This window comes from Rattus norvegicus, chromosome 11 (genome assembly GCF_036323735.1).
Source record: "Rattus norvegicus strain BN/NHsdMcwi chromosome 11, GRCr8, whole genome shotgun sequence".
NCBI lineage: Eukaryota > Metazoa > Chordata > Mammalia > Rodentia > Muridae > Rattus > Rattus norvegicus.
The window spans coordinates 79,843,939-79,871,914 of NC_086029.1; the positions used below are offsets into that span (position 1 = coordinate 79,843,939).

The window sequence follows — 27,976 nt, forward strand, 5'->3', positions numbered from 1 at the left end:
CCATTCTGACAAGAAAGGAAAGCCAGGCCACAGATCCTCAGAAGCTTTAGACTCCAGCAGTCACTAAGCATCTGCCGTATGGGAATGTCTTCATCCTGCCTGCTGCTCCCCTGAGGATTTGGTGCTGGGGGCTATGATGGGGAGTCTGAATGACAGAGTAATTACCAAGCTGGGAGAAAGTCAGTTGTTTCTGAAGATGTCTTTGGGAAGGCACACATGGACTGACAAGATCAGTGAGCTGTAAATGGATTACTGGGCTGCCAGTGTGGAGTACAAGTGAACAGGCCATTCACTCTGCAGCACATCATTAGAAAACTGTAAAGTCAGAGGAATTCTTTTGAACAAAAATGTGTGTGGTGTGTGTGTGTGTGTGTGTGTGTGTGTGTGTGTGTGTGTGTGTGGTACATGGGTGACTATAGTACAAGCATGTGCATGCATTTTTGCACGTGTGAGTACATATGTATGACTTGGACAGTTGGTATTCACCTTGGTCTGTATGCAATTATATTGAGACAGGCTCTCCCTTTGAGCTAGTCTGCCGAGCAGCTTGTCCTGTGTTGAGATGACAGGCAGGATGCCGGCCACACCCACCTGGATTTTCACATGGGTTCCAAGGATGTGAATTCTGAACCTCACTCATTGTTGAAAATGTCCAGAGTGCTGGAGTAGGGGAACATTGGAGGAAACCCTCAAGGAGGTTTTCCTGGAAGTGTGGGTAGACTAGATGTCCTCAACTCTAGCTACAGATAGAACCTTCTGGGGAAGGATCTTTCAAACCTTTCAAAATGAAACCAAACTATCAATAGCCAGGTAAACAACAACAACAACACTGCAGACCCATGCTGGGGCCTCACTGTAGAGGTTTTGTTTTGTTTTGTTTGTCATTAGTGAGACTGTCTAGGGGGAGCCTGAGGGCTGTGGTCTTACACATAGCTAGGGTTCAGCCCACAGGGTTTAGAACAAATGTTAGCATACTGGACACTCACCTGGGCCACGTTAAAACACAGATTGCTAGACTTCCCTCTTGGAGACAATTCAGTAGATCTCGGAAAGTGGTAGACATCTGCATGCTACAAAATGTCCCCTGGACAACTCAGGTTCTGTAGTAGCAACAGGGTGAAAGGATGTAGATGTTCCAGGTGGCAAGAAAATGGCTGTGAGAGCAAAGGTGGTGGAGGAGAAAAGCATTGTAGGAAAAAAGACATTTCTGAAAAGATTTCCCCTCAGAGCCAAAGCTACTATAGTTACTGTATCATTATCCCCTCAGCACGGCTGGTTCTGACAGAAATTGGTGTCTAGCACTCAATGTAGTCCTTTAATTACGTTTACCTTCCGCTGCCTTTGGACTGTGGCAGCACAGACAGGCTCACAATCAAGAGAAGGAAGCACTTTGGACAGGGAGAGTGAGAGAGCGCAGGTGCTGGGCGTGGGGTGTGTGTTCTCCTTCTCCTGGTGTCCAGAGCTGTGAAGTGTCAGGTCTGAGATCTACAGAGGTGCAGGCTGAGAAGTTAGCTTGCCAGCTTTGTGGGTGCTGGCAGATTTGAGATCCTGGATTACTGACAAAGCACCTTATTCGTGGCAAGCAAGCAGCGTGAATTCCGGCCTGTTGTTGTTCCTTTCCTTTTACCCTCACCCCCAGGGGCCCGAGTGCATGCTGCATGTGCAGTCAGTTATGTCCTCTGAGTAAACCAACCTCGGGAGATTGCAGCCTCCTGAAGGGCTGCACGCAGATCCACCTGCCTCCACCTCAGAGGTAATGTTGTTGCTTATTTTATTTGTCAGCAGATCAACCTGCCTTGTGACTCAGAGAGACACGGCATCCCTATCTTTCAAGGCTGCTGCTCACTTTATCAGTGAACATCCTCTAAAAGATAATCTGGAACAAAAGCTGTCATTGTCTCTGTTTATAAGGTGTGCAGAACTGTGGGAGCCATGGAGAATTGACACCTAACTCCTGAGGACTCCCAGGACGGAAGTTATCCTGGCTTTCTTGCTGTATATCTCTAGCCCCGGGGAAAACTGAGCATGACAGTTAATCCTGGCATGGAGTGGAGAGTGTGCAAAACACTAACCAACTACTCATAATGTCGATGTTTGGAAGTGTCATTACTGCAGGCGATGTCAGCTTGTGTGCTCAGAGCATGCTGTGGATTTCAGGGTGGTGGAGGTAGGAGGAAACATTGTTTTCTCCAGTGACCACTTTGTTCTTATTGCTCAAAGTCAGATGTCCAAGCTAGTGTACCAAGTAATATTTAAGCAGGAACACACACACACACACACACACACACACACACACACACACACACACATGCACACACACACTTACTTTTAAATGGAGCTTTACAGAGTACTTTTGCAACACCCTTTCCTGTTGCCTGTGCATAAGGCACAGAGGAAACGTAGGATAGAAGATTGATTAAGCAAAATCATGCTCAGTTTCTGCAGAAGTGAACTTCTGAGCATCGTGGAGAGTGATGAAGGCCTAGGGTGAAGAAAATGGAAGGGGGAAGCAGAGGATGTCAGGATGTGTTGGCAGAAAGCTCAAGCATGCAGGGATATTTCTGTGGTTGGCCCTCACACATCTCCTCTAATCCCTTCCAAGGATTCTGACCTTCTCTCCCAAGGAATTATATGTCTGAACAACGACGTTTTAAGACCTCATCTGCCTCCTCTCTCGGCTTCACCAATGCTGCATGTAGGAACACAGTCCAACTTGAAGTTGGTAACTGGCCAGATTGTGTCTGAGGCTGGCCAACACCAGTCAGTCTGCTTGTTTCCTGTGGGCCCCGAGACATGGTAGGGCCCTACGTTATTAGGCTTGCAATTTTGTGGATCAAGAATTAGAACAGTGAGGCCCGGGGCCTTCAAGAGATGAAGGTTGTGGGAGCATGGACATGGAACCATATGTTTGGGGATATATATATATATATATATATATATATATATCACTTGGCACAGAATATTTTACCTGAAGTCACCAATATATGTGGGTATTTCTCACCAGCAGCAGCCAATTAATTCTGATCTCCAGGAGACAGCATAATTCTATTCAATTCTGATACTCTCTGGCCAGAAGACAGTATCAGGTCACATGACTTAAATACTTTGATCCAGAAGTGCATCCCTTCAAAGGCCACATGGAAACCCCAAGTTAGAATTTGTGTTTCTGACTGCATGGCTGTTAATTGGGGTTCTCATGACCTCCTTAGAATTGTCTACCAGAGGAGATTATGAAACTAAGGGAAACTCCTGTACTAGGTCAAAGCTTCAAGAACAAAAGGGGACGCTGGTCGGGAACCCGCACTTCTTCTAATAGCAGGATCCTGGGCTGGTTATGCTGTATGTAAGCTGGGATTTTATATAAGCTTTATCATATGGACACAATCGATTGACTAATTGTCCATTGATGATCAATTTCAGTTTCAGATACCCTCCCTACTGCCATCCAGGGTTGATTGGGCTAAAAGTCCCACTGATTCGTGGTCTTTCTGGTAATAGTCCCACTCTTCCAGAGCTGTCTAGAGGATCATTCCATGGGTTTCAGAAGTTGTGTGTCTGTAAGTAGAGACAAAGATGTCTATACATTTCATAATACATATCCATCATAGATAGCCCTTTCGCATTGTGCCTACTGGGGCCAGAATATCCATTATGTGTTTTTCTGTAGCTTATCTGGTACTTGGACAGAGGCGGCTGGCTAGATGGCCATCTCTCTATGTGATCTCTCTTTATAACTTGCCTAGGCCTTTTCTTATCATTGTAGTCTCAGTGTGGCCAGGCTTCTCCAGAGTGGGTTGGCTTTCCCTAGAGTGTTTTCAGGCTCTTAGGCAAAGAATCTAAAATCTCCAAGTCTCAGAATATCCTTCTGCTACATTTACTTAGACATGTGAATCACAAAGTCCTACCTAGACTGAAGGGAACAGGAGTTAGGCCCTGTCTCTAACTAGGGGAACACCAGTGAACAATTTAGCTTTAATCTATGACGACAGATGAAACCGTATCTCCGGGCAAGGGGCATAATTACAGGTGACTACCAAGGAGTCTTTTGTCATCAGAACACAGCACTGGTTGTCATGGTTAAATTGTGTCTCCTTTAAAAGCCATACGCCGAAGTCATGACTGTATTTGTGGATGCGGCCTTTAAGAGGTGATTAAGTTGGAATCAGGCTGTTGGAGTGGACACTGATCTAATATAATCGATGTCCTTACTAATAGAAGAAGGAAGCAGACTCACTGAGAAGTGGGTGCGAGGATACAGCAAGAAGACAACTGTTTACAAGTCAGGGAGAGGTTCTGAGGAAACTCTGAGGAAACCAAGCTTGATTATACCTTGATTTTAGAGTTCCAGCTTCCAGACTGTCAGAGGATAAATGTCTATGAAATGTTCGGCGTGTGTTATTGATGATGTCATATAGGTGAATACCCAGGTGTCGAGTTGACTTCCATGAACTATTTTATTTGTCTTGAATCTCAGATGTATAAAACCATTTCTTCAGAGGATCTATTTGATAATTGACCCTGGAACTGCTTTGTCTTCAGAACTATCTCCTAACTTCTCTTGGCATGCCTCCCTGGGTGTCACCCCCCATAAGCTGCACCTTCAAGGCTCCTTGGCCATTGGTTGAGTTTAGTGGATGGAAGGCACTGGTGTGACATTGAAGACAGAACAAAATGGAAGCCAGGTCTCTCTACCTGCCTTCTAAGATCCTTCTAGTTATAACTTCCACAGTGTGACCCTGGCTGCTGGTACCCCTCTATCCCATCATCTGGGTAATAAGTTTCCTACATTGGACTTCCTGTTTTTAATCCCTGGAGTAATCTTTGTTTTTCTGCTTGAACCCTGAGTTCTGCTTGGACGCTTATTTAATATTTTTCCTACTTTAAATAAACAAGTACAGCTCTGTGTTCCTAATCTGACTCCCACAAACATCTCTCTACAAATAGAGTCCATTTTAACATTCATCCTGGAATTTCTTTAAACTGAAGTTTCCTGCATTTCTAAAAGAAATAAAACTAAGTTAAAAAAGACTACAGTCTTTTACAATCCAACTTGTTTTGATAACATTTTAACCTCTGATATATTTTTCTTCTTTTTTTTTATTTCCTTATTTTCACTTTCCCAATATTTTTATGCCGTCTTTACATAGTTAAGCTCACAGAGTGTATCTATTTTTACATTCTGTCTTTTAGCTTGGCATTTTATCATAAGCATCTTCTCACTTATTTATAACTCTTTATAATATCACTTTTAACTTATAAAAGGACCAAAATGCTAGAATTATGGAGGATTCTGACTTAGGAGATTCTGTACTCCAAAAGGATGTGCCAAGTAGATTTTGCATCTGTGTCTCTAAATCTGGTCGTTCAGACTGAGGAATTGTGGGGCCTGGAGTATAGGGAGAGATCGGAGTAGAGACTGCCTAGAAGCCAAGAGGGTATGGATGAGTCAGTCAGAGAGAAGGGGAGATCAAAAGAAGTCAATTAACTTGGTGAATTCCTCTGGGCTAGCAGTGTGATTAAAAAAAAAAAAAGCAGAGAGATCAATACAAGCCTTACTGGTCCCCAAGTCTCTTCTCATGACATGATCTGAATAGTAAGTGAGCCATGGGTCTGGAGAAGAAGAAAGATCCTTCAGGGGAAGGGAAGGGTATAGGCGAGTTAGTGGTTTTTGCATTAGGCAGTCCCGTTAGTCCTGGCTCTGGCAGCTCTACCAGCCACGTGAGGAAAAGCAAGCTGTGAGCCTATCCTATTTCCTGCTTCATGGAGGGAAGTCCGAATTTAGAAGAATTACACGGTCTTATTTATTCTCCACAGGATTAAAATTTTCTCCCAGGTGAGTGCAGAAGCGAACGGCCTCCGTGAATGAAGTGGTTGTTGCCCGGAGTTACAAGCTCCTCTCCATGTTGCCAAAAGCACAGGCAGCCTGCACTCTGAGAAAGGGAAGCTAGCATCTGTGTTGGATTTGGAAATGTATCTCTTGGTGCATCTGAACCCAAGGGCACTGAGCTGGCGTGTGGCTCTGGGTGGCTTCTCAGATGTCAGCCTGGCCCCATTCCTTTCCTGGGTAGGCTCCTATCTGCAGCATCATGGGACGAGAGGTTGTAGGCTGTGAAGATGTGAGGTGAAGGACACAGGTTGGAGGACTCTGAGATGGCTGATATGCATTTTAGAAGGAGACTTTAGGGACGGTAAAGAGGAGGGTAGGGAAGTGCTAAGCGAGAGAACATGTCTGTGTATACAGACAGTTGCACACTGCTACAAAATGTGTCTCCAAATGACTTCAGGTGTACTTGAAATGTTGGACCACCACTAGCAGAGTGGAAGACTTTGAGAGGAGGCTAAAACTTGACAGATGACAGGCACACACACTCAGGTGTGGCCGCACTTTTTAACTGTGTTAAGGAGCTTCTCTTCTTCTAGAGCTTACCTGGGAAAAGAGAGTTGGCCAGACATGTCAAGGCCTCATTCTCTCTCGCACAGACACACCAAGGCCTCGTTCTTTCTCGCACAGACACACCAAGGCCTCATTCTTTCTCTCACAGACATGCCAAGGCCTCGTTCTCTCTCACAGAAGAACTTACCCTACTCAAGGTTTCCTCTGTGATCCGTTCCTTGGGAAGCTGCCTGCCCTAACCTGATAGGATTCAGCACTGGAAGGACCAAAGGATAAAGTAGATAAACTGATTTATGGGAAGGGGACCGGGCTTCTGAGGAGCTGATCTATGGGAAAGCTATAATAAAGTCTGTTTACATATGGAGCCTTCTCTTGACATGGCTAGGATGGGAAGATGAGACCCCTCCCATAGTCACTCACCTTGACTAACCTGTCCTGAAGGGGCAGAGAACCCAGAGTCTCACTGACTCCATGTTATTGCTGGGTATAGAACTGGCTCAACAAGAGTCCATCTTGGCCTCTACTCAAATTTACCTCTTGACTCTATTGTTTGGGCAGCAATGGGGAGCTGAGTTTAGAGGCTGAGCATAGGGTACCTTGTCCTTATTCTACACAAAAGGACAGCTTCCTGAAGCCTGCTAATGTCTGCCAACCAGCTGGTGAAATCTAATTTCAGACTCTCACATCCAACTTAACTGGATACTAGTGCACTCATGACTGTTTTGGTTCCTGTCAAAACTGCTCTTGCCTCAAGAGAAGGACGAGCTCCTTAGGGCAGGAAGGGAGGAGGGCCAGGGATGTTTCTTTCACCGCTGGTTTTCTCAGTAGAACTTAGAATTGTTTCCCTATCTGTCCACTCAGAGTAGGTGTTGCCATGCTCCACCTGTCTTAACTGAGATCTCCTGAATCTGCCCCTCAGGGAGACGGACCTGAGCATTGCTCTACCTGGTGAGTGTGGCTGAAGCCAGCGTCCTTAGTTCACATTTATTCCTAGCCTCCTGAGATGTTTCCTCTCAGACTGAAATAGGAGCTGCAGTTGAGTCTATCTTGGATTCCCCGCTTGGGCAGAGGTGGTTTTAAAGGGGGCCTGTGAAATGCTTTCCCAAACAGGACTCACTGTAGTTATTGTCGATGGTGCCGAGGGTAAGGGAGGTTGCTGTCCAGCTCTCTAAGCATTTAGACGGCGTCAAGGGGGAAGGGTGAGGTGAAAGAGGGGTCAGCAGTGACAGACAATCACTTTGTAAATAAGCTGACATCAAAGAAATTCCTCAGGAGCCTATTCTTCACACACACACACACACACACACACACACACACACACACTCACACATACACACACAGATACACACACACACTCACACACACAGATACACACACACACTCTCACACTCACACACACATAGACCCCCCACACACACACTCACACACATAGATACACACACACACTCACACACACACAGATACACACACACTCACACTCACACACACATAGACCCCACACACACACACACTCACACACACACTCTCACACACACACATACTCTCTCACACACACAGATACACACACACATAGACCCCACACACACACAGACACGAACACACACACACTCACACACACAGATACACACACACACACACACACCACACCACATACACCACACCACAGAGAGAGAGAGAGAGAGAGAGTCTTCATTTCTGAAGGCAAAAAATAATTTCCTATTTTCCTTGGTTATTTATTTATAAGTCTTCATTTAATTTCTTAGTACCTAAATGCATACACATATGAAATATATAAACTGCATAAATGTTTGTGTGACAAAAGTAGATCACACCCACTTGGTGATATTCTAAAGCAAAGCACATGGTAGACGTAGTCTTAGACTTTCGTCTGTAGGAATTAGTTGTCATTGGCTCGACAGCGTTCCATCATGTGGAAGCGCCTTGATGGTGACAGAGGCTGACGTTGAATCCCCCTGCCCCACCACTCGCCTTTCTGGGAATATGTCAAGCCCTGTGCTAAGTAGACTAGAAGGCAGGCTTTGTCATCACACCTCCTCATGGGATCAGAGATGGAGGCTTGAGGAGTTCAATTTTCTTTTATAGAGACAGGGCCTTACTATGCAGCTTATGCGGGCCTTGAACTCCATCATCCTCCTGTCTCGGCCCCTCCCAGTGCTAGGGTCAGGAGCACACTTGGCTGGCGTTAAGTAGCTTTCTGAAGTTCCTGGAGTCCTCAAAGGGCAGAGCCAGGGTTCACTGTAATCGTTCTGGTTTAGACTCCATACACGGCTAACACTGAACACTTCCTTTCTCTCCGTGCAGGGAACCGAGGACATGGCACCACCTCCACTCATTTAACTACTCTTTCAGTTGTTGGGCATTTGTTATTAATTTTTAAAATTATAAGGTCTGGGTTTTGATACATAGTTTTGCTACATAGCGGGGTTGGCCTTCAGTTTGCAATTCTCCTGCCTCCGCATGCTGAGTTCTGTGAACACAGACATGCATCACCACAGCCAGCTCAAAGATCACTTCTTACTACAAAAATCCTGCCAACAGCCATAATAAGGCTCTATCTCAAAGGGAAAAAGTACATTCTGTGGCACGTGGCTTACTCTTTGCATAGATTCTCAATAATTCTCCTTCACTAAATTTGCCTTACTTTGTTCTGCTATCTTTGAACAGTATGGGATATGTAGGTTTTTTTTTTTTAACAGTAAGCCTTTTCCATGTATTTGGGGTATAAATCGTCCAGCCCATCTCCATGACATGTTAGGAAGACAGTCTAATTCATTGCCTTCTCAGGGATCAGATAAAGCAGGACTTTGCTCTTCACTCCAATTCCAGCCCTGCACTGTCGAAAAAAAAAAAATTATCAGAAGCGCTCTTATCTGTTTTCTCGAAATTCAGTTCATCTAAGAGTTCTTTCCGTCTTCCCTCTAATTATCTTCACTGTATCTTTGGAGGTGTTCCTTGCGCACTCCCTTACTCTGCTGCCTCCGCCCACCGTTCTCCAGTTTCCCATCAGTGCCACCTACAGCGCCCTCTAGGCTCGCACTGACTCAGGGTCATTCTCCGGAACCCAGACTCAGTTCCACAGGTGCTGTGTGACTTACGAAAAGCAGAACTGCGTTTCCATAGACCCAGAGCGACAGACACACAACAGCGAAGCCTTGCCCCTCTCTCTTCGGCTGTATTTCGGGCTTTGTGCCACGTGAAAGGAGGGTAGCAAGGCGTGCTTCTCCTTGCTTGCTCCTCGAGGTGAGTTAGCCTCAGGAAGTTTCTGGAATGTGATGCTGGAGAGAGCAGGTGTACACCTTGGCTAAATCTGAGTTTGATTCCACACTCTGTAGTTGTTGTCGTCCTTGCCAAGTCCCTTAACTTCCTACAGCCTGACAGTTCTCTTCTGAATGAGGGATAATATCTACTTAACAAGTTTATTATGATGATAAGATTTCCAGAAAATCTGTGTCAAGCCCTTGGCCTTCCACAGCTTGCCTCACAGTAAGTACTCTGCTTTTTTCTGGTTAAAGCCTTGAAGATGGGAGGGATCAAGAGACAATGTGTATTCTCACTGTTCTAATGCTTCCCTGGAGGGGAGAGCAAGCTGAGAGGTCCCTGGCTCAGCTACTGGAGCCTTCCTTCAGGCAGAGCACGTCTCTAAATTACAAATGCATGGTCTCCCCTGGACCAGGAGTTCTTGCATGAGTGTTTATAGCTCCACGAGTGGGTTTAGGGGAGGCTCTATCCAACTTCTATAATTACATGGGAATATGGTGGCTCTGGGTATAGGTGCAATTTACTAGGACAAAAGCCTTTGGCTCTCATCAGATTTCCAAATAGGCTAGTGCCTGCGGAAGGTAGAAAGCACTGTCTAACATACCCATGGCTACAGCATCCTTTTCCCGTATCAGCAGCAGCTGTGGACTATGTGGGCAGGACTGAAGGGTTAATATCAGAGCCATGGAGAGGAGGTCATGGGACCCTTCCTGCTGTCATAATCCATGAGATGAGTCAGTGCTAAGAGAAAGTCATGATTGGGCACCAGGGGTCGAGGAAAGTCATGGGGCCTACCTAAAATGCTTACTCGACCTCTTATAGTCCTAACAGAATAGAGAGATGAGAGTCTATGAAGCTAAGACTACAGATCATGGGTGACTGTTGCACTGATCCTCTGAGTGGGGGGCCTCAGGGTAAATCTTCAACACCACAGTGCATTCTGCTGTTCATTCTTGGTTCTCCCAGGGTGAGCCTTGGCTGACTTCCCATCTCTGCTTTATTTGTAATATGAATCCTGCCTGGTAGGATTCTTGTTGACTGGGAAGAACAAATTGAAGATACCTGCAGACGCTGTGCCTAATGAGGGCCACTTTTCACAAACTGCCTTTCTTCTTTGTGATCTTGCAAGGCAGAATGGACAGGCAAGAATCTCTGGCTTCTCTTTCATAAAGGAATTAAACCTAGCGATAAGAACTTCACCGTCGTGACCCAGGCTCCTTGCCTTCTCACATACCTTCTAGAAATACAGAAAGACCGCATCCAATGCCTGGAACTCTGAATCCTTGGACATCTTTGTTCCAAGACCTTTCTGGATCTGCTCTAAATGACTGGTCCTACTTTGAAGAGAGCCGTTGTTGAGGGGGGCAGTATGTGGGCACTGCTGGGGAGGTAGTTCACTGGCAGCCTGCCTTCTTAGCAGACTCTAGAATCAGTCTCCAGTACCTTAGGAATAGCAAAGGAAGTTAAATATAAGAAATGTATGGCTAACAGGAAGGAGCAGTGTTTCATATTTACCCACTTGAGAGTTTTTTATTGAGAACATCACACTGGGCCAGGCACCGTGTCTGATGTTGAGAACACAATATTCAGTTAGAGAGCCCTTGTAAAATCGTATGTGTAAGCAGAACTGAGCCACCACCGTGGAGTTCCCTGCATGCCCTACTGTAGGAGTGTCTGGCTCTCCTGAACAGTAGGACTCTGTGCTGCGGCATCCCCTGCAGAGAGCCGTAGTTCTTAGGAGGGGTTCTAGATATGGGTGGAGTGAGGCGTACCTCTCTTAAGGCACAAGGGTGCTTGGTCCTTCCGATTTGTAAATCTGTGTATGTGGCACACCAGCTGTGTTACTTAATGTCTATTTCTTCTCTTACGATACAGAGTAAAAAGTGAAATACTCAGGAAGACTAAATGATGCACAGCGTAGATATATAGATATGTATAAATTAAAGGGAAGGTCTTCTCTTCCTAAACAAAGACTAAGTCAGTCAAAGAAGATGCTATTTACTGTTCAATAATCTTTCTTCTGGAATAGGGATAAGATCCCAGGAGGTGCTGTGGCCATCTTGTTACCAAGAGATAAAGGTCAAGGAAGTTAGGATAAGAAATTAGCCACTCCTAATGCAGTGAGTGTCAGTTCCATGCTTCTTGTTGCTTGTGACAGATAAGTTGCCCTCTGCGTCTCTCAGCCAAACATAACCCTTTCTAATGCAGACTTTGGAGGTCCAGGAAGTGTCAGCAGAATTTAGACTCAGAGGGTGGTGGAGACAGTGCGTGGTGCTGGCCATCCTTTCCCAGAGAGAACAATGTCTCTCCTTGGCTCCGTCTGGCTGAATTCCTGATCACTGCAGAGGCCTGGCACTTCCCTCGGAGGACTGGAGCCTTGGATGTGTTTTCTTTTTTTAAAATAGACACTGCCAGTTTTTAGAGCTCTTCCATTTCTGAAAAAAAAAAAAGTCAAAAACAGGGATTTCAAGTGGTGTTCTGGTCACAAACCATTATAAGGTTTCGTTGAGCTGAGGCTCTGCTGGGATTCGAACAGGTGAGTGGGTGTGGGTCCTATCCTTGGAGGTGCCACCTACCCTGGGAGCTCCCAAGACTCTGGACATGAGAAAACAACAGAATTGAAATGGTGTCTTCCGGAGAATGTGATGTCTAAGGGTATGCAAATTTTCTTGATGTGAAGTACAACCATAAACTTATTTGGGGATTTGCTATCGACAAACTCCTGCTCTGGGGTTGGGGATCTTTGCTGAGGCTTGAGGACTCATCTATAGCAGACTCTTGGCTCTGTAGCTGTAGTGTGGACCATCTGGAAACTAGGCTCTTGCAGTGGGCAAGCTGCAGCCAGCTGGGGCCCAGGGATGGGGCCAGGCAGGCCAGGTGCAGGGATGGAGCAAGAAGTGTTTCCTGTCACATCTCATCAGTTACACCCAGTCCCATCTCCTTCCTTCCTTCGCATGCAGGAGAAAACACAGCAGCTTTGGGGCTAGTGTGTTTGGCATGTTTTCAGTGACATGAAATGATTTTTAAAATTTTAAATTAGGGAAAAATTCTCATCATCTGGAACCTTCCCTCTAGGTGAACAATCGTGAAAAATAGTGGATCCCTCTGGAATCCTTAAGCTGGAGCTCAGACAGTATAGATTTTGCTAATGCCTCCTCCCCAACCCATGGCATTTGCCCTGACTCTGGCTAGTTCTTTGACAGATATAACCAAGGCCTCCCTAGTACTTTTGGCTTTATTACGCATTCATCACTGCTCTGCCTTAATTCTGAGAATCTTCCAGAGTCTCTGTGGCTCCTGGTTCCACCATGGTCCTCCGATGCTGTCCCGCTGCTGGCTGCTATTTCATTTCCAGGGTGCCGTGCCAGCTGGCAGGCAGGTTCAGCCACCCTCTCCAGTCTCAGCTTTGCTTGGTTCTTTTACTCCCAGACACATTCAGGTGGTGGCTTGAGTTCCATTAATGTTTTATTCCCTGCCCCTAGGAGCCTTGATTGGGCCCCTCTGGGGAAAGTTCCCTTTCCTCCTTCCTCCTGGCTGCAGCAGGCTGTGGCTGGAGAGATCATTTCCTCTCCCAGAATCCTGGTGTCATCTGTCATCCAGCTTCCAATTAGCTGAAGCTCCCTGCAGCCCTTAGTTTGGAGGTGCCAGCATTCTTCCTGACCAGGGCGGGAAAGTGCCCAGGGACAGTGACAGGCTGGCTTGTTAGCCTGAGCTGAATGGCAGATTTCTCATTAACCCTTTCTCCTGAGCTCTTTAGCAGAGCTTTGGGCAAAGGTAGCTCCAGCTCCTTGATGTTCATTGGCAGGACTGGAAGTTAAGACCCAGAGAAAGTTGGCTCTTGTAGTCTGGGGCAGAGACAAGCTGAAACCTGTCTTACTTTTTGACTGCTGGCGCCGCCTCTCCCTCAACTGACCACTCTATGTGGTGGCGGCAGTAGCTGCGATGGCTGTGGCTGCTACTGGAGAAGGAAACTTGAGGGAGCCAGGTGGCAGCTACTGTTTCTTCATAGGCATTGGCTTAGGGGCTCCCCCAGAAGAAGGAGAAGAGGGAAAATACTCGTAGCAAGTGGGCAATGAGGTGTTGGGTGTATCCTGGGAGCCCAGCAGTTCAGTGGTGAGTCCTTCTGTGTGGCAGATGAGGATTCTGATGACAGAGAGGATCTGCCTTGCGAAAAGAGCCAGTATTTGGCAATTAGCCTGCTGCCTTCCTCAGAGTCCTGCTGGATCTATTAAAGCTGCTTCCGACCTGGAACCCTCTGCATGTCCTCTGTCTAAGTTTTTTTTTTTTTCTTTTTCCTAGGTCAAATTTACTTAGATTTCTCAGAGTCTTTAATTATCTAAATTATCAGGACAGTTTTGTTTGCTCGTATGTTTTTTGTATTTTGGTTCAGTTCTGGCAAACGTGCACTTGTGAATGTAAATCTAAGTACAGACAACATAGCCTATATGTTTAAGTCATCTCCACTGGATCTAATGATCATCCAGCTTCGGGAACAGCTCTGGGCTACAGGCTGAAACAATAAGGTCTTTATTTTCACCCAGGATTATTCTGCCTAGGTGGATTATTTACTTAAAAAGAAAGAGTAAATTCAGGCTGACTGTCCTCCCCAAGTACTCCCTAAGCTCCTGTACCCGTTTGCTGCATATCAGCTCAGCTCCTGTTCAGCTAATTAAGAGGCGCTTTGATTCAGGAAGGTAAATCTGTTACCACCAATCAAAGAAAAAAAATTCCAAGTATTCACTGTCAGCTCTGAAACACACCGTGTGACTGTTACCTTTGGATTATCTGTGTCTCTATATTCAAATGCTGAGCGGAAGTTAGCCTACTTGCTCATTAAAGAAACAAAGCGGGCCGGTGGGGTGGCTCAGTGGGTAAAGGCACTTACCCCCAAGCCTGGGGACCCAAGTTGGATCCCTAGACCCCAGAAGGTAGAAGAGTTGTCTCCTGCCCTCTGTAAGCATGTTGTGGCATGCATGTGCAAACACATATACAAGCACAAAATGAGTAAATGTCATTGTTAAGTCCCTAGTTTTTAACTTACCTTAAGAGGTCTATGATGCCTCCCCAATTCTTACTTTACAAACAACTCTTTCCATCATAGTTTTCCCCCTGACTCCCCAACTGAGCTGCCTTCTGCCTAAACCCATAATGGTCCTCTGAGCTGCTTCTCACTAGCTATTGGGAGCGCCCAAGAAAGCTGTCAGAAGTGTGAGTTGTGTGGGGGCGGGATTCTTCTTCTCTCTCCTTCTTGTCTGCCTAACATTGACCTTTGTTTCTGTACCAATGAAGTCTCCAACCAAGGGGCCTTGGCTTTTTACTATTCCTGAAATTTCAACCAGATAGGGAGCTCCTACTACCACAGAGTGGGCCCAGAGAGAAAACCTAAGCAGTGCTGTTTCTAAGGAGGAAGAAAAACCCTGACGGTTGTCTTTGTAGCAGCAGCTGATCTCTATTGTGCAAATACTTGTGTTACAGTGACTCTCAAGATACCAACATTTTTATCAACCAGCTGGGGGAAAATTGAAAATAAAGTTGTCTCTCTGCTGCTAGCATAACCAGGTGTAGTTAGGTGCTTCAGGGAGAATTCCAGTCAGGTATGGTGCTCTAGGCAAATGAAGAGTATCAGTGCTCTTCCTCCTTACCTGAGCTGAGTGATGTTGAGTAAAATATTTGTTGTGAGCCTCAGCCTCCTTGTCTGTGTGATGGGAACTATCACACAGGAAAGGGTGACTTGATGTGGGCCGACTTGACAGCTCCATTATCCAGCTCGTCGGCACCTAACTGGGGCAAAGCATGCATTCAGCTTCATAGTTCCCTGTCTGGGGAAGGCTCAGCTGGGGCTCACTCAGGAAAGGATGAGAGGATTTAATGATATACCTTCCTTTGTTTGCAGCACAGGGGAAGAGTGAAGCAGTTGATGATTGCCCTCCTCTGCACAGTGGAGATGCTAAGGAGAGGCCAGCAGATGAGTTTTTACTTTGGTGGCCATCCGGATAGATACACTCCATGATAGTTGAAGATGTAGCAGCAGCCAGACTAGGAGAGGCCAGGGCGAGGACTTACGCTGGGGAAACAGAACGATCATAGTACTTAGTGTTTTGATCATTGCCTAGAATGTATCTAGTGCTTTCCTGAGTCAGGGGCGTGGTCCTGGATGAACTCTTAAGAGAATATAAAGTAGCTAAATGCTATCCTTTGTTACAAATCCTTTCTAGACTTTTCCTCTCCTGTGCTCATTTGTATCCTCTCTGAGTTCTGAAGGTTTATCACCCAGATTACTGACACACCCGCCTTGTTGCTTTTAATGAGATTATATTTATAGGATTTAATAACATAAGATGTACAATTTTGAAATAGAGCTAAAAAGCAGTTCATAGTCTACCATTAATAGTCCACCACAAATTGTGCTAACAATGGCGGAGTTCTCTGCTTATTGTTCAATACAGACTGGCAGCTAGACAACTGCAGGTTAGCAATGATGTATTGGAAGCTTATGTGTTGCTCTGGGGCCCACTGCAGATCCCCTAATCACAACGAAGGTCCCAATCTGTTATTGTTCAGTGGCTTTGCTATTCTTCTGTGTCTCAGAGTTCTCTGGCACCTGTGCCTCCAGCTGCTAGAAGACAAAGAAAACATGGAAGCTATGATGAGGGATGGCTTCACGGGATGTCCTAGATACAACATATGACATGTTGTTCCCATCGTATCAGCTAGAACTCAGTCTTCAGGCTCTTACAATCAAAGTTTGTTACAACCAAAAGTGTTCCACAAGCTGGAAAGTGCAACAGAGTTGCTGCTTCATAGAGGGAAGTAGGCTTGGTGAGCCACTGGCCAGGCACTAGTAGACATAGCTGCTGCCATGTATATAGTTTATCCAAGCTCACCAGAAAGAATTGTTTGTGCTTAGCTCTAGGGTGTTCTGGGTAGTTTGGCATGTTGAGAAGTATGACCTCATTCTCACACTTAGGCTGAGATCTTATATAGGCTGGATATATGGTTATCTTCTTCCACAATTTCCCCATAATTAAAGAGTTCCAATTGGCGTACTGGCTGCTTTCGAGGCAACACTTGAAGTCAGTAACAACATTCACTGTTGTGTTTCTAAATGTTCATGTAGTCAACACGGGGTAAGTGTTTACGTGGACCTTTCTTATTTTAATTCGGCCGCTGGTCCGAAATGCTTCAGAAAACTTTTTGCAGGTTGTTTTAGTCACTTTCCTATATGTTGAAATCCAACTTCCTACCTCAGAACAAGGTCTGACTTCCAATGGGTTTGGCAGTAAGGGTTCCGGGCTGAGAAAGGGGTGAACAGTCAGCACTGAGATTCAGGGGATCCATCATCTATTACAAAGACAGGCTTCTTGTACAGCACTTCTGTCTAAATTGGTCCTCTATTCGGGGTGCCATCAGAGTCCACAGGGGTGAAAGACAGTCAGAATGAGATAATCTGCATACTACTGGACCATCACTCCATTCATGTTGAAGTAACAGGGGCCACAGAGTCTAAGATACTTTAATTTCTAACTGCTGTCAGGAGAAGGGCATGCAGGGATGGTCAACTGGCTGGGTTTCAGAGCTCAGTGCATACTCTAGAGTGCTAACTGCAGGACTGGCAGAGACTCACTCAGTCATGTCACTGTGACTGACAAAGACCCTGAATCTGGGGCTCATTCCAGGCACATGAAATACTATGTTTTAAACAGTAGCAAGCACAGCCGTGTTCCAGTCCTGAAGAGATGACTGTAGATGAGCCTTGGCCAGAGCGATTTGGGTACTGGATGATGCAGATCCATATATAAAAGGCTTCGTGCATAGACTTTAGAGTGGAATGAACCTGCTTCAGATCTTGACTTCATCCCTTTCTAGCTCGGTGACCTGGGGTAAGCTATTTGATCTCTCTAATCCTAGGTTTTCATCCATTAAATGGGGGAGATAATTTGCACCCCTAAGAGAGTGGGAAGGAATGAAACACAAGTATTTAAAGCACCAGGGAGCCTTGCCTAGCTAAGAACCTTCAGTAAGTGGCTAGAAGGCAGCTATAAGTCCAACAAAAGAAGCCAGAACAGAGCCACAGCCAGGAGGGGTTTGGAGGCTGGAAGGTAAAATTTGTTTTTTTGTGATGCTTGATTTGCAAAGCCAGCTGCTGCCCCGACTGAGCTTTCCCCAGACAGTGAACTATGAGGCTGGACAAATGCTTTGCCCCGGTTAGGTGCTTATAACCCGGACAAGAGAGCTTTCAAGTCAGCCCACATCTGGCCGTTCAGTGTCCTCGGAACTTTCTACTTCCCAGTCAGAGGGCTTGCCCTTTCTCCTAGAGGCCTGCAGTATAATTATCAAGCATTGTCTTCTGACTCATAATAATGAGACAAACAACAGTCCCTAAAATGGAAGGATTGTCCTTTACTCAAACGTAAACCTTAATGGCTGGAAGGTTGAACATAAATGGTCTTGACTTTCAGCTTGATTCTGGAGGGCTGCCATGCCTTGGGGAGGGGGTAGCCTTCGCTTTAAGACAGTGGGATGGATTATAAAGTGAAAGGGATGCCTTCACAGAGCTCGGTTTTATAAACCTTATACGGGGGCAGGGGCTGGACTATTGCTAGGAGAGGGGCTTGGGGGCAGTGGTGACAGGGGGGCTTTGGCTCCCTGCTTGAGGAGTACAGTCTGTTGTAAAATAAGATGGAGAAAGCAAGAATACAGGGGTTTTGTGTGCTCAGGCTCCAGCCCAAACAATGCAACTTCAAGCTGGAAAGTGCAAAAGCCAAGGAAAAAGAGGGAAGGCGAAATACCCTAAATTGTTTTAGACTTCAGAGCCATGACGGGTGCCACCAACACTCTACTCTGTGTGCCATAGGGGCTGTCTATACACTGTCTCTGTGGGCCTTCTTTTGTCTATGTGCCCACAGGGTGTAAATCTGATGAGCCCCTAGAGCTGGGGACATTAGAACCAGTCTAGTTGTTCTGTCCGCACTGCTCTAAGAAGCTTCAACACCTTAGGCCTAAAGGTGTTATCGGGGCTACTTGATGCCACTGGGAACCCAAAAGGACAGAAAAATGTCTAGAACTCAGAAAGACAGAAAGACACACTCAGAAAACTATAGACTTGCAAATTTAACCTTATTACTAGACAAAATGGAGGAGTCTTGGGTTTTGCAATAAACATCAGCAATAACCTTGGGCAAGTCCCATAACCCTTATGGTCTTTAGTTCGCTTATCCATAAACTATGTGCTCATAACATCTCTGGAGTTTTTTTTTTTTTTTGGTCCCAAGTATTTCATCTTTGTATGTTCCTTTGATATATTTTGATTGTGTTTGAGTCCTGTCCCATTCTTCTCTGTCAGACACCCCAGACTTCTTCCAAGGGCAGAGGGCTAGGAAGGTAGACTTTGGAGTGGAATGGGTATAGGTTCATATCTTGCTCTTATCCCTAATAGTCAGGTAACCATAAGCAAAACCATAATCATACTCCAAGCTTTCCATGTCTCCTCCTCTGTGCTGTTGGCATGCTTGTCTTTCCTGAGCTTCCATTTAATGCACAGGGCTCTTTTAGGTTTAAACGAAAGAGCCTATGTATGACACTTAGCTAAGTGACTAAGAATCTAGCAAGTTCCTGGTAAAGGCTGGCCCCTCTATTTTATTGATTTTTAGAATGTTCTTCCTCTCCCACTCCTACATTTTTTCACCTCTGGAATCATGTATCTTATAGTTTATGGTTTGGAGTGGTTTAATAAGCAGTAGATTTTTTTTCTTTCTTAATGGTACAAAAGCTAATGATGCATTTTACAAACCATTAAATGTGGCATTTCCCCAGCGCGACTTCACCCCGAGGGTCTCGTTTCTCCACTGGGATGCCACCTCCCCTAACTTCTTACAGGATTTATGTCTTCCAGAGCAAAGCAAAATTAGGGAAAGAAACAGCTGGTAAGAGACAGTCTCAGCCATCATCTTGCCTGGCTTGTGCGATTTGATTTTTACTGTTGTTGAAATCGAGGCCAGAGAGAAGAGGAATATGGAAAAGACCCACGGGGTGCCTGGTGTTTTGGATTTCTCACCCGGAGCTCTCTCACCTAGGCCAGTAGCTCCTCAGTTATGACTCTGCTGTGTTGATGAAGCCGGGACCCTGGTGGATAATGAGTATTTCTGAGCCTGTTTATCGATTTTGAGGAACACATTTCCATGCCAGCATCCCAAGGCCGAAAAGACCAGATCATGGACCAGCCTTCTCTCTTCACACAGAATCGTAGAGTTTTAGAGCACAGCTATAAGCTCTCACCTGTGCAGTGGATGGGTTTGCAAGGCACGATACTCTCTGGAGGCAGCTCATTTCCTCCTGGTTCTTTGTCTTCGGTTTCAGGAGCTGGAGGCATGTGGATGACTGTGTCTTCAATCTGAATGGTTTCTGTAATCTGACTGCTCCCAGGTTTGCACAGCTGAGCCAAGTGACAGATCAATCACACAGTCCAGACTCGTCATCGACCGGCTCATTCACTCCAACTCCTCGCCCTGCTAACACCTGCCACCTATTAGGCACAAGTACACATGCAAGCCCAGTTAGTAGTCACAGTGGCTTAAAGAGGCCACCGACACATACATTTCGCAGATGGTAGTAAAACTGAGGAGCAGGGTGATCTTTTAAGGATTTTGATTTTGACATTGATGAATCTTCCAGGTGAAGACTAGTGATAGGAGATTCATGAGCAAGGGAGAAGTTTATAGCTGTAAGAGAAAAGTCTTAATGTTGAAATCACGATGTGAAATGCTTTATATTCTAAACTGTGAACAGATACAGAGCCTAGAAGGGAAAAATCACAGTGTGCGATTCTAGTACTGAAGGCTGGGACAAAAGGATCACTGTGACTTTGAGGTTAGCCTGGAAAACATAGAAGTCCAGATTAGCCTTGTCTACAGAAGTAAGATACCATCTCAAAAGAGTTCCCTGTAGCCCATTAGCTCTCCACATTAATGGTGTTAGCCACTCGTTACTAAGCCAAAAAGATGTAGATCAAAGCTTTGCCTTGTCTCATGCATCATCAGAACTTCCGGGGTGTGAGAATATCCTGGTGGTTTGGTCTTTTTCTGGCTTCCATAAATAGCAAAATTTTCTCCTTTGGTTCTAGTGATTGTGTATATTTAAAAAGCTATGTTGGTTGAAGTCTTTATATCTACAAGTTTCTAAAATGTATTTTTGTTGGTAATTTAAGACATTGTAGATAGAGCAGAGTGAGTGCGGTCTTGCTTGCAAAGGGCTTTTTCCTTGACTGGAGGGTCCTTAGTCCCTGGGTGATGTCCCTTGTTCTCTGCATTGGGCTGCGGGCATGTGAAGCCACTGGGCATGGTGCCTTGTCTTTAGTATGGAAGCTACACCCACTCAGTTTACTGACTGGATAGAAAGACACCATGAAGCACAAATGTTGGTACAAGGTTCTGTGTTTGCCCTGAAATTCAAAGTTCCCTTGCTTTGTGAAGACTTGTTTTCCCAAGAGGGAATCTAAATAGTTACCTTACCATTTAGGCTTTTGGTCATCTGCCAAAACTACTGAAGCCCCAGGCTTGTCTGTCAGCAGCCTGCACTCTGGTTCCAATCAGAAAAATTGATCAGCCTTCGAAAGTTAAAAATAATCCTTCTTAAATGACTCTCGCTTCTTCCCTGGGTTCCTGTGTTTCAAGAAAGTCATCTTGAGCCTCCCTGGACGCTACATCTGTGTTTCATGGCTCTGAGTCATTCATGGCTGAGCTCTGGTTGATTTCATGCTATGCTGTTTCCCACTCGTTTATTGTGCTGGACACTGACTGACCTCAGGGAACTCTGCCTTTTGTGATGTGTCTGTCCATCTATATCAGAGCACCAAGAGAACCATGATGCTATGTCATATTCTGTGGTCTCCAATACAGCAACTAGTGGCCACTTTTAATGCGACTAATATAACTCAGGGGCAGAACGTTACACTTCATACAACTGGAGTTGTAAAAGCCACACACAGCAGGTGTAGCTAGCAGTGCTCTAGAAGGCCATCAGCCCGTCCTTACAATCCACTATGCACAAAGCAATGGTGGGACACTCTCCGAATCGTGTGCATGTAGTACAGGAGGCTGAGCTGTAATTGTGGTGTGAAACTCAATACGTGACCCTGAGCTCCTTTCCCGATACCAGTCTCAGTTCCCTTACTGCAAATGAGAGAAAGGCTAGAAGCTTTTGGAGGACTATGAGTCTCTGATACCATAAGTCTGCTGTTTTGATCCTTGATGAGGGCCTCTAGAATGGTGGATCTTGTCATAGTTTGGTGCTGTGAGGGGGAGGATTCTGTTGCCTTGATTTAGCTCTCTGGCATGGGCTTGGATGTACAGCTATTTCTGCATGCGAAGAGTGGGAGGAGGCGATGAGAAGAGAACCATTCCTCCAGAAGCCTGGGGAAGGCATTTGGTGCAGGGTAGGGATGCCTCACAGATGGGGGTGGTACACTCTTAAGTGTGGTATAGAGGTTGAAGGTTACCAGTATAGAAGTGGAGAGGGCTTAGATAAACAGTCAAGAGGGTCTTCCAGGGTTTGGCCCATTTAAAGGTCATTGTATGTGTGCTGGAACAATCCCAGACATGGGACTTCTTCGGGGGAGTACCTTTGAGTATTTTGATCCAGATTTTCCCCTACTTTGGAAACCATGTTTTCTGTCCTCTTCAAATGGTTACACAGTTACTTGGCATCTAGCCCCACCTGTGCCCTGCAGACTAAGACCTGTTAAGAGTGGAGTCAATAGTCCCATGCACCTGAGATACCAGGGTGTCATTGATCATGGTACTGAGGCCTCCTCATCCCTGAGACGTAGTGGAAGGTCTTTAGCTAGGCCCTTAAAGATATGATTTAAAGTCAGAAAAGCTAAGAGCAGTAATGCTTCCCCAGAAATACCACAAAATAAGACATAATAAAGCTAACGTGTTACTTTTGTAAGGGAGCCACGGTTTACAAATATTTTACCTTGCGTTGGCTTGGTCCTTACTTAGGCAGCTTTAAAATCTCTACTTGGAGAAGGTCAGTCACGCAGCTAACCCAGAGTTGCTGAGTTGATAAGAGTTGAACCCAAATCCTTGTATGGTCTCCTTCCTGTCATCATGTGCTTCCTGAGGGGCACAGGCTGGAAGTGCGACAGAAGGTGGTCACCCAGAGGAGCAAGTCCTTACCATGCAGTGGGTGAGGACTCCAGGAACATCCAAGCTAGAACACAGAACATGCTGTGATGTTAGGCGGGGAAACAGATTGCTCTCCACTGGATGCCATTGTGGGGCAGCTGCCCGTACCCACTTCCAAGTCCATTTCCCTGGAGCCTACCCTGAGACAGGTTTGGAAGCATGGCAGCAGCACAGGTTCGGAAGAGGTAGCCTGTCCCGTCTGCTCCACGGTCCTCCAGCTCACTAGTGAGCGTAGATGATCCAAAGTCTCCTGGATTTTAATTGTTCTAGGAAAGGGGCTGATACATTCCTAGAGCCCCACTTCTGGAAATAGATCAGAAAGACTAGCTTATAGAACATGCCAGAAAGTTGAAGAACAGACAGAGATTAAGAGGGCACAGGGATCAAACACGAAGAGGATTATATTCAAAATAAAATAAAACTCATACATAAGGCTTCACACATGAATGGGATGTTCCAACACATGTCCTCATGCATCATTTTTCTTACCATTCCTTCTTTTTATTTAATCTTTTCTTTTATGCTCCAGATTTTATTCCCCTGCCAGTCCACCCTCCAACTGTTCCACATCCTGAACCTCCTCTCCGCCCCACTGCCTCCAGGAGGATGTCCCCACCCGCCACCCCCCATTCCCACGCCACCAGACCTCTAAACTCCCTGGGGCCTCCAGTCCCTTGAAGGTTAGGTGCATCTTCTCTGACTGAACCCAGACCTGGCAGTCTTCTGATGTATATGTGTGGGAGCCTCTTATCAGCTGGGGTATGCTGCCTGGTTGGTGGTCCAACGTCTGAGAGGTCTCAGGAGTCCAGGTTCATTGAGACAGGGTTGCCCTCCTCTTCAGCTTCCTCCAGCTTTTCCCTAATTCAACCACAGGGGTCAGCAGCTTCTGTCCATTGGTTGGGTGCAAAAATCTGCATCTGACTCTTTCAGCTGCTTGTTGGGTCTTGCAGAGGACAATCATGATAGGTCCTTTTTTGTGAGCACTCCACAGCCTCAGTGATGGCGTCAGATCTTGGGGCCCTCCCTGGAGGTAGATCGCCTTTGGGCCTGTTTTGACTGTGGGATAGCAACCCCATCCCTCACTTGATGCCCTGTCTTTCTGCTGGAGGTGGGCTCTACATGTTACTTCTCCCCACTGCAGGGCCTCTCATCTAAGGTCCCTCCCTCCTTCTGTCCTGAGAGTCTCTCACCTCCCAGGTCTCTGGTACATTCTGGAGGCTCCCTCCACTCTCCACGGTTGCCTGTTTCCATTCTTTCTGTTGGCCCTCAGGACTTCAGTTCTTTTCCTCCACCCAGTACCAGGTCATGTTCCCCTCTTCTCTTTCCCCTGACCCTTCCCCTCTCAAGTCCCTCCCTTCCCCTTTGTGGTTGCTTTCTTCTCCCTCCTAAGTGGGACAGAGGCATCCTCACTTGGGCCGTTCAGCCTGTTGGCCTTTTTGTTCTGTGGACTGTATCTTGGGTATTCTGTACTTCTTTTTTTTGGGGGGGGGCTAATATCCACTTATTAGTGAGAACATACTATACATGTCTTTTTAGGTCTGAGTTACCTCACTCGGGATGATATTTTCTAGTTCCATCCATTTACCTGCAAAACTTAGGATGTCCTCATTCTTAATAGCTGAGTAGTTTTATCAACTAAACATGTTCCCTTTAAGTGTTTACCGTTTCTGAATGGGGAGAGCTTTCAGGGCCTTTTATCTAGCTCCTTGATGTGAGCAGTTCACCGTTCTCTGTACTCTGCTTCTGCTGCTGTTGAACACAGAACCCCAGCTTGGTTGTTCCCACCCAGCCGCACCTCAGTATCTCCAATCCCTTCTTCCCTTCACACTCTCTCTCCATTAACCGTTCTCCGTTCCCATCTTCCGTTGACCGGCATTCCACTTGGTTTCCAGTAAATCAACATACGTGGACATATGTTTCCTGTCTTTCTGGGCCTGCTTTGTTTCATCTGGTAGATGATCCTGGTATAGTTTGTGTCATCTCAAATCACTAGGTTATTCTCATGGCCAAATAATATTCCATCGCGAATCTGTCCTTCATCATTTTTTTCTGTTCGCCAGTTGAGGAACACAGTTTGCTTGTATTTCTTGGTTGTTGTTGAACAATGCTGCCATGTACCTGAGGATGCAGGAATCTCTTTGACCGATGTCCTCTCTTTTGCATTTATCACAGGATCATGAGGTAGTTCATGTTTAAAAGTTCTGGGACCTTCCATATTGTTTCTCATAAAGGTTAGACTGATTTATATTCCCAACAACAACGGACAAGCATTCCCTTCTCCCTCTATCCTGATCAATACTTTTTATCTATAGTCTCCAATTTTTTTAAATTTAATAATCCATTGATCCAGCTCGTGCCGTGTATAAACTTTTGGTCACATATGTTAGTTCTTCTGAGTATAGTCATTCACACTGGAGCAAGGTGGTACTTAGTCATGATTTTGATTTGTATTTCCTTCGTGTTTGGTAATGCTGGTCCTTCCACAGATCCTTGGTAGACAACAAGAGTGGACTCACTGGGTATTTGTCATACCCAGTGTCACCACTTTGAGTCACAGTGCAAAACCACCTTCAGGAAAATCGCAGCAACCTTGCTTCTCCTGACAGGGAGAGGATCATGGAGGTAAATGCCCAGGGCAGCCAAGGATTCTTACTTTCTCTAAGTCTTATGTTTATGATGTAAACTGTCTCATTGTTTACACTGTATTTCTTTGAGTGATAATTAGGTTGACTATCTTCTCAAACATTTCTCATCTGTGTCTTTCTTTTCTGAAATGCAGACTCAGGCTCTGTCCGTGCCTTTCAAACAGTGAGCAATAGCCCTTAGCTCCCCTCTCCCGATTCTTACAGCGGCTTCCTCCCACATCTCATTTTCTTCGTTAATTTTGTCCACGATCTTAAACATTTACATAGGCCACAAATGCTCAACGTTACTTTTGTTTATAAAATACCCTTTAAGATCTAGCAGGGCAAGTTCAACTATTAATTATATTTTCCTAAAACGTGTCTGAGTATTTGCATGCATTAATTCTGCTAGCTGAGTTGAAAATCCTACATTCAAACACAGCATACACTTAGAGACTCTCTTAGCAGGGATTCACTCTGATAAATGGCTCAGAAACAGAAACACGTTGATTTTATTGAATCTTTAACATTTCACACCCTTGGCGCAAACTCTATTTGCATCCATGGCAAATCTTTGCTATTTAATGAAAACTGAAATTTTTTTATAATGTATTTGAACCATGGCTCCATTAGCTGCAGAACAACTTTATCTGTGATGAATGGTGCATTTTTATTTGCCACAAAATTGCATCAGAGTGAACAGATGTATAACAGTTGTCCTCAGCTCTATTGCTTGTCTTTAAAACGCTATTCACAGATGTTATCATATCCACAACTTAATTATTAAACCTTTAAACTACATGGAAATTCAAAGATCCTGTCTGTGAAAGATTAATGTACAAATGAAGAACTTTGCTTTTTTTCTAATTCTGACAATAAATAAAAATTAAATATAGAAAAGCATTTAAAACATTAGTAAAATTAGCAGTAATAGCACATTTCAGAAATAATCACTGTGTGTTATATGTAGGTGGCTTTTATAGAGACATAAACCCCTATTTATGCAAACGGAATCAGTTTCTACCTTCTATTCTATAATCTGTTTTTCCCATTTAACAATATACTGTGATTTATACAGAAGTAGTTATTCTTAGTGTTAGAGTTAGCACTGCTTTGAGTGGATAGATCTTTGCTTCTGTAGCCAATCTTCTGTGGTTAAACATGTAGCTCACCTCCGATCTTGCAGTAGTAGAAAGCTGTGTGAAACATCCTAACTTAACATTAAGCTGATCTCTGGCCTTAGCATGGAGTCTGTGTGTTGGGGGGGCGGGGCATATGTATACATTCATCGCCAAGCATAGAAACCTCATGGCCTCTTGGTTCTGATAAGGAATCCCTTTACTCAGGAAGCTGGAAAAGAATAGAGTAGCCCAGATGTAGACGCTCTGTCAAGATTACTGGGGATAGTATCGAAATTGTTTCAGAGATCACTCAGCAGATTATCTGAGCAATTTGTGTTTTGATCTTCCTGGTAGCAGGCAGATGTTAGGGTCTGAAGTATGTGCTCTATATGAAGAACAACTTAACTGCTTTCATTTTTTTCTATGATGCCCGCCCCCTTCACTACTGCCTGACAGTTCAAAGCTAACCAAAGGGAAGACCCATAGGACCTGAGCTCCCTCCAGCTTCTCATTCTTTTCCCCTGCAGGCAGTTGGGTCTCCTGTGGGGCTCTGAAGTTGCCTACAGGTAATGTTGGGGCTCCCTCATCTAGACAGTGATTCTGCTTTTACTGTATATTGTCAGTAGACATGCTTCTCAGAAGTATCAGCAGGGCTGCATGTCTTTGTGGGGAATGAAGATAGATTCATAGGGGCAGAGGAGGTCTGGAGTTAGGAAAGAGGCAACAAGGCCAGCACACAGAAATTCAGAGAAGCTGCGTGGATAGGACTCTCTGAGCCCTATCCTTACAGATGTGTTGTGGGAAGGTGACATACCCACTTTTGCTCTAGTTTTGTGAGTTACTCCATTCATTAACATTGTGTCACTTTTTGGTCTCTCTCCTGATCTTGGCCACTTGCCAGCTTGTGCTAAGTTCCAATCTTTGTTACTCTGGAGGTTTAGGCCATAAGAAAACTTGCTCTGACTTCAGCGTCCTCCTGTCTTCCTGTCCTGTCAAGGACTTTGCTGACGCTCCCACAATCCTTTGCCTCTGCTCTGCTTGCTGGCGCTCCCACAATCCTTTGCCTCTGCTCTACTCGCTGGTGCTCCCACAATCCTTTGCCTCTGCTCTGCTTGCTGGCGCTCCCACAATCCTTTGCTTCTGCTCTACTCGCTGGTGCTCCCACAATCCTTTGCTTCTGCTCCACTTGCTGGCGCTCCCACAATCCTTTGTTTCTGCTCCACTTGCTGCCATTTCATCACTGTGGACTGCAGTTTTGGCTGGTTATCTTTTCGTGAATTTCTGAATATTTCCTCCAGTACTTCTGCAGTGTGTTTCTTATGATATCGAAATTACATGTCTGACTTCCCCCCAAACCAAAATTTCCTTGCCACC

At 45.4% G+C, this 27,976-nt stretch overlaps 1 protein-coding gene, 1 long non-coding RNA gene and 1 pseudogene across 38 annotated transcripts in view; 2 read left to right on the plus strand and 1 right to left on the minus strand.

Moving 5' to 3' along the window:
* Positions 1 to 1,269, plus strand: part of LOC134481078 (G2/mitotic-specific cyclin-B1-like) — a 28,555-nt pseudogene extending 27,286 nt beyond the window's left edge.
* Positions 1 to 27,976, plus strand: part of Kalrn (kalirin, RhoGEF kinase) — a 605,866-nt gene that overhangs the window by 140,594 nt on the left and 437,296 nt on the right.
* Positions 10,672 to 27,759, minus strand: LOC120095553 (uncharacterized). Of its 3 annotated transcripts, none has more exons than XR_005491097.2 (5): positions 27,417 to 27,759; positions 22,997 to 23,160; positions 22,646 to 22,882; positions 19,949 to 20,391; positions 10,672 to 12,108 (listed from the first exon to the last, which is right to left on the minus strand). It is a non-coding gene; the product is annotated as an uncharacterized LOC120095553 (long non-coding RNA). The 3 variants fall into 3 exon arrangements; XR_005491095.2 differs by having other exon boundaries at positions 19,949 to 20,195; positions 27,417 to 27,758; XR_005491096.2 differs by lacking the exon at positions 10,672 to 12,108 and adding an exon at positions 15,316 to 15,737 and having other exon boundaries at positions 19,949 to 20,195; positions 27,417 to 27,758.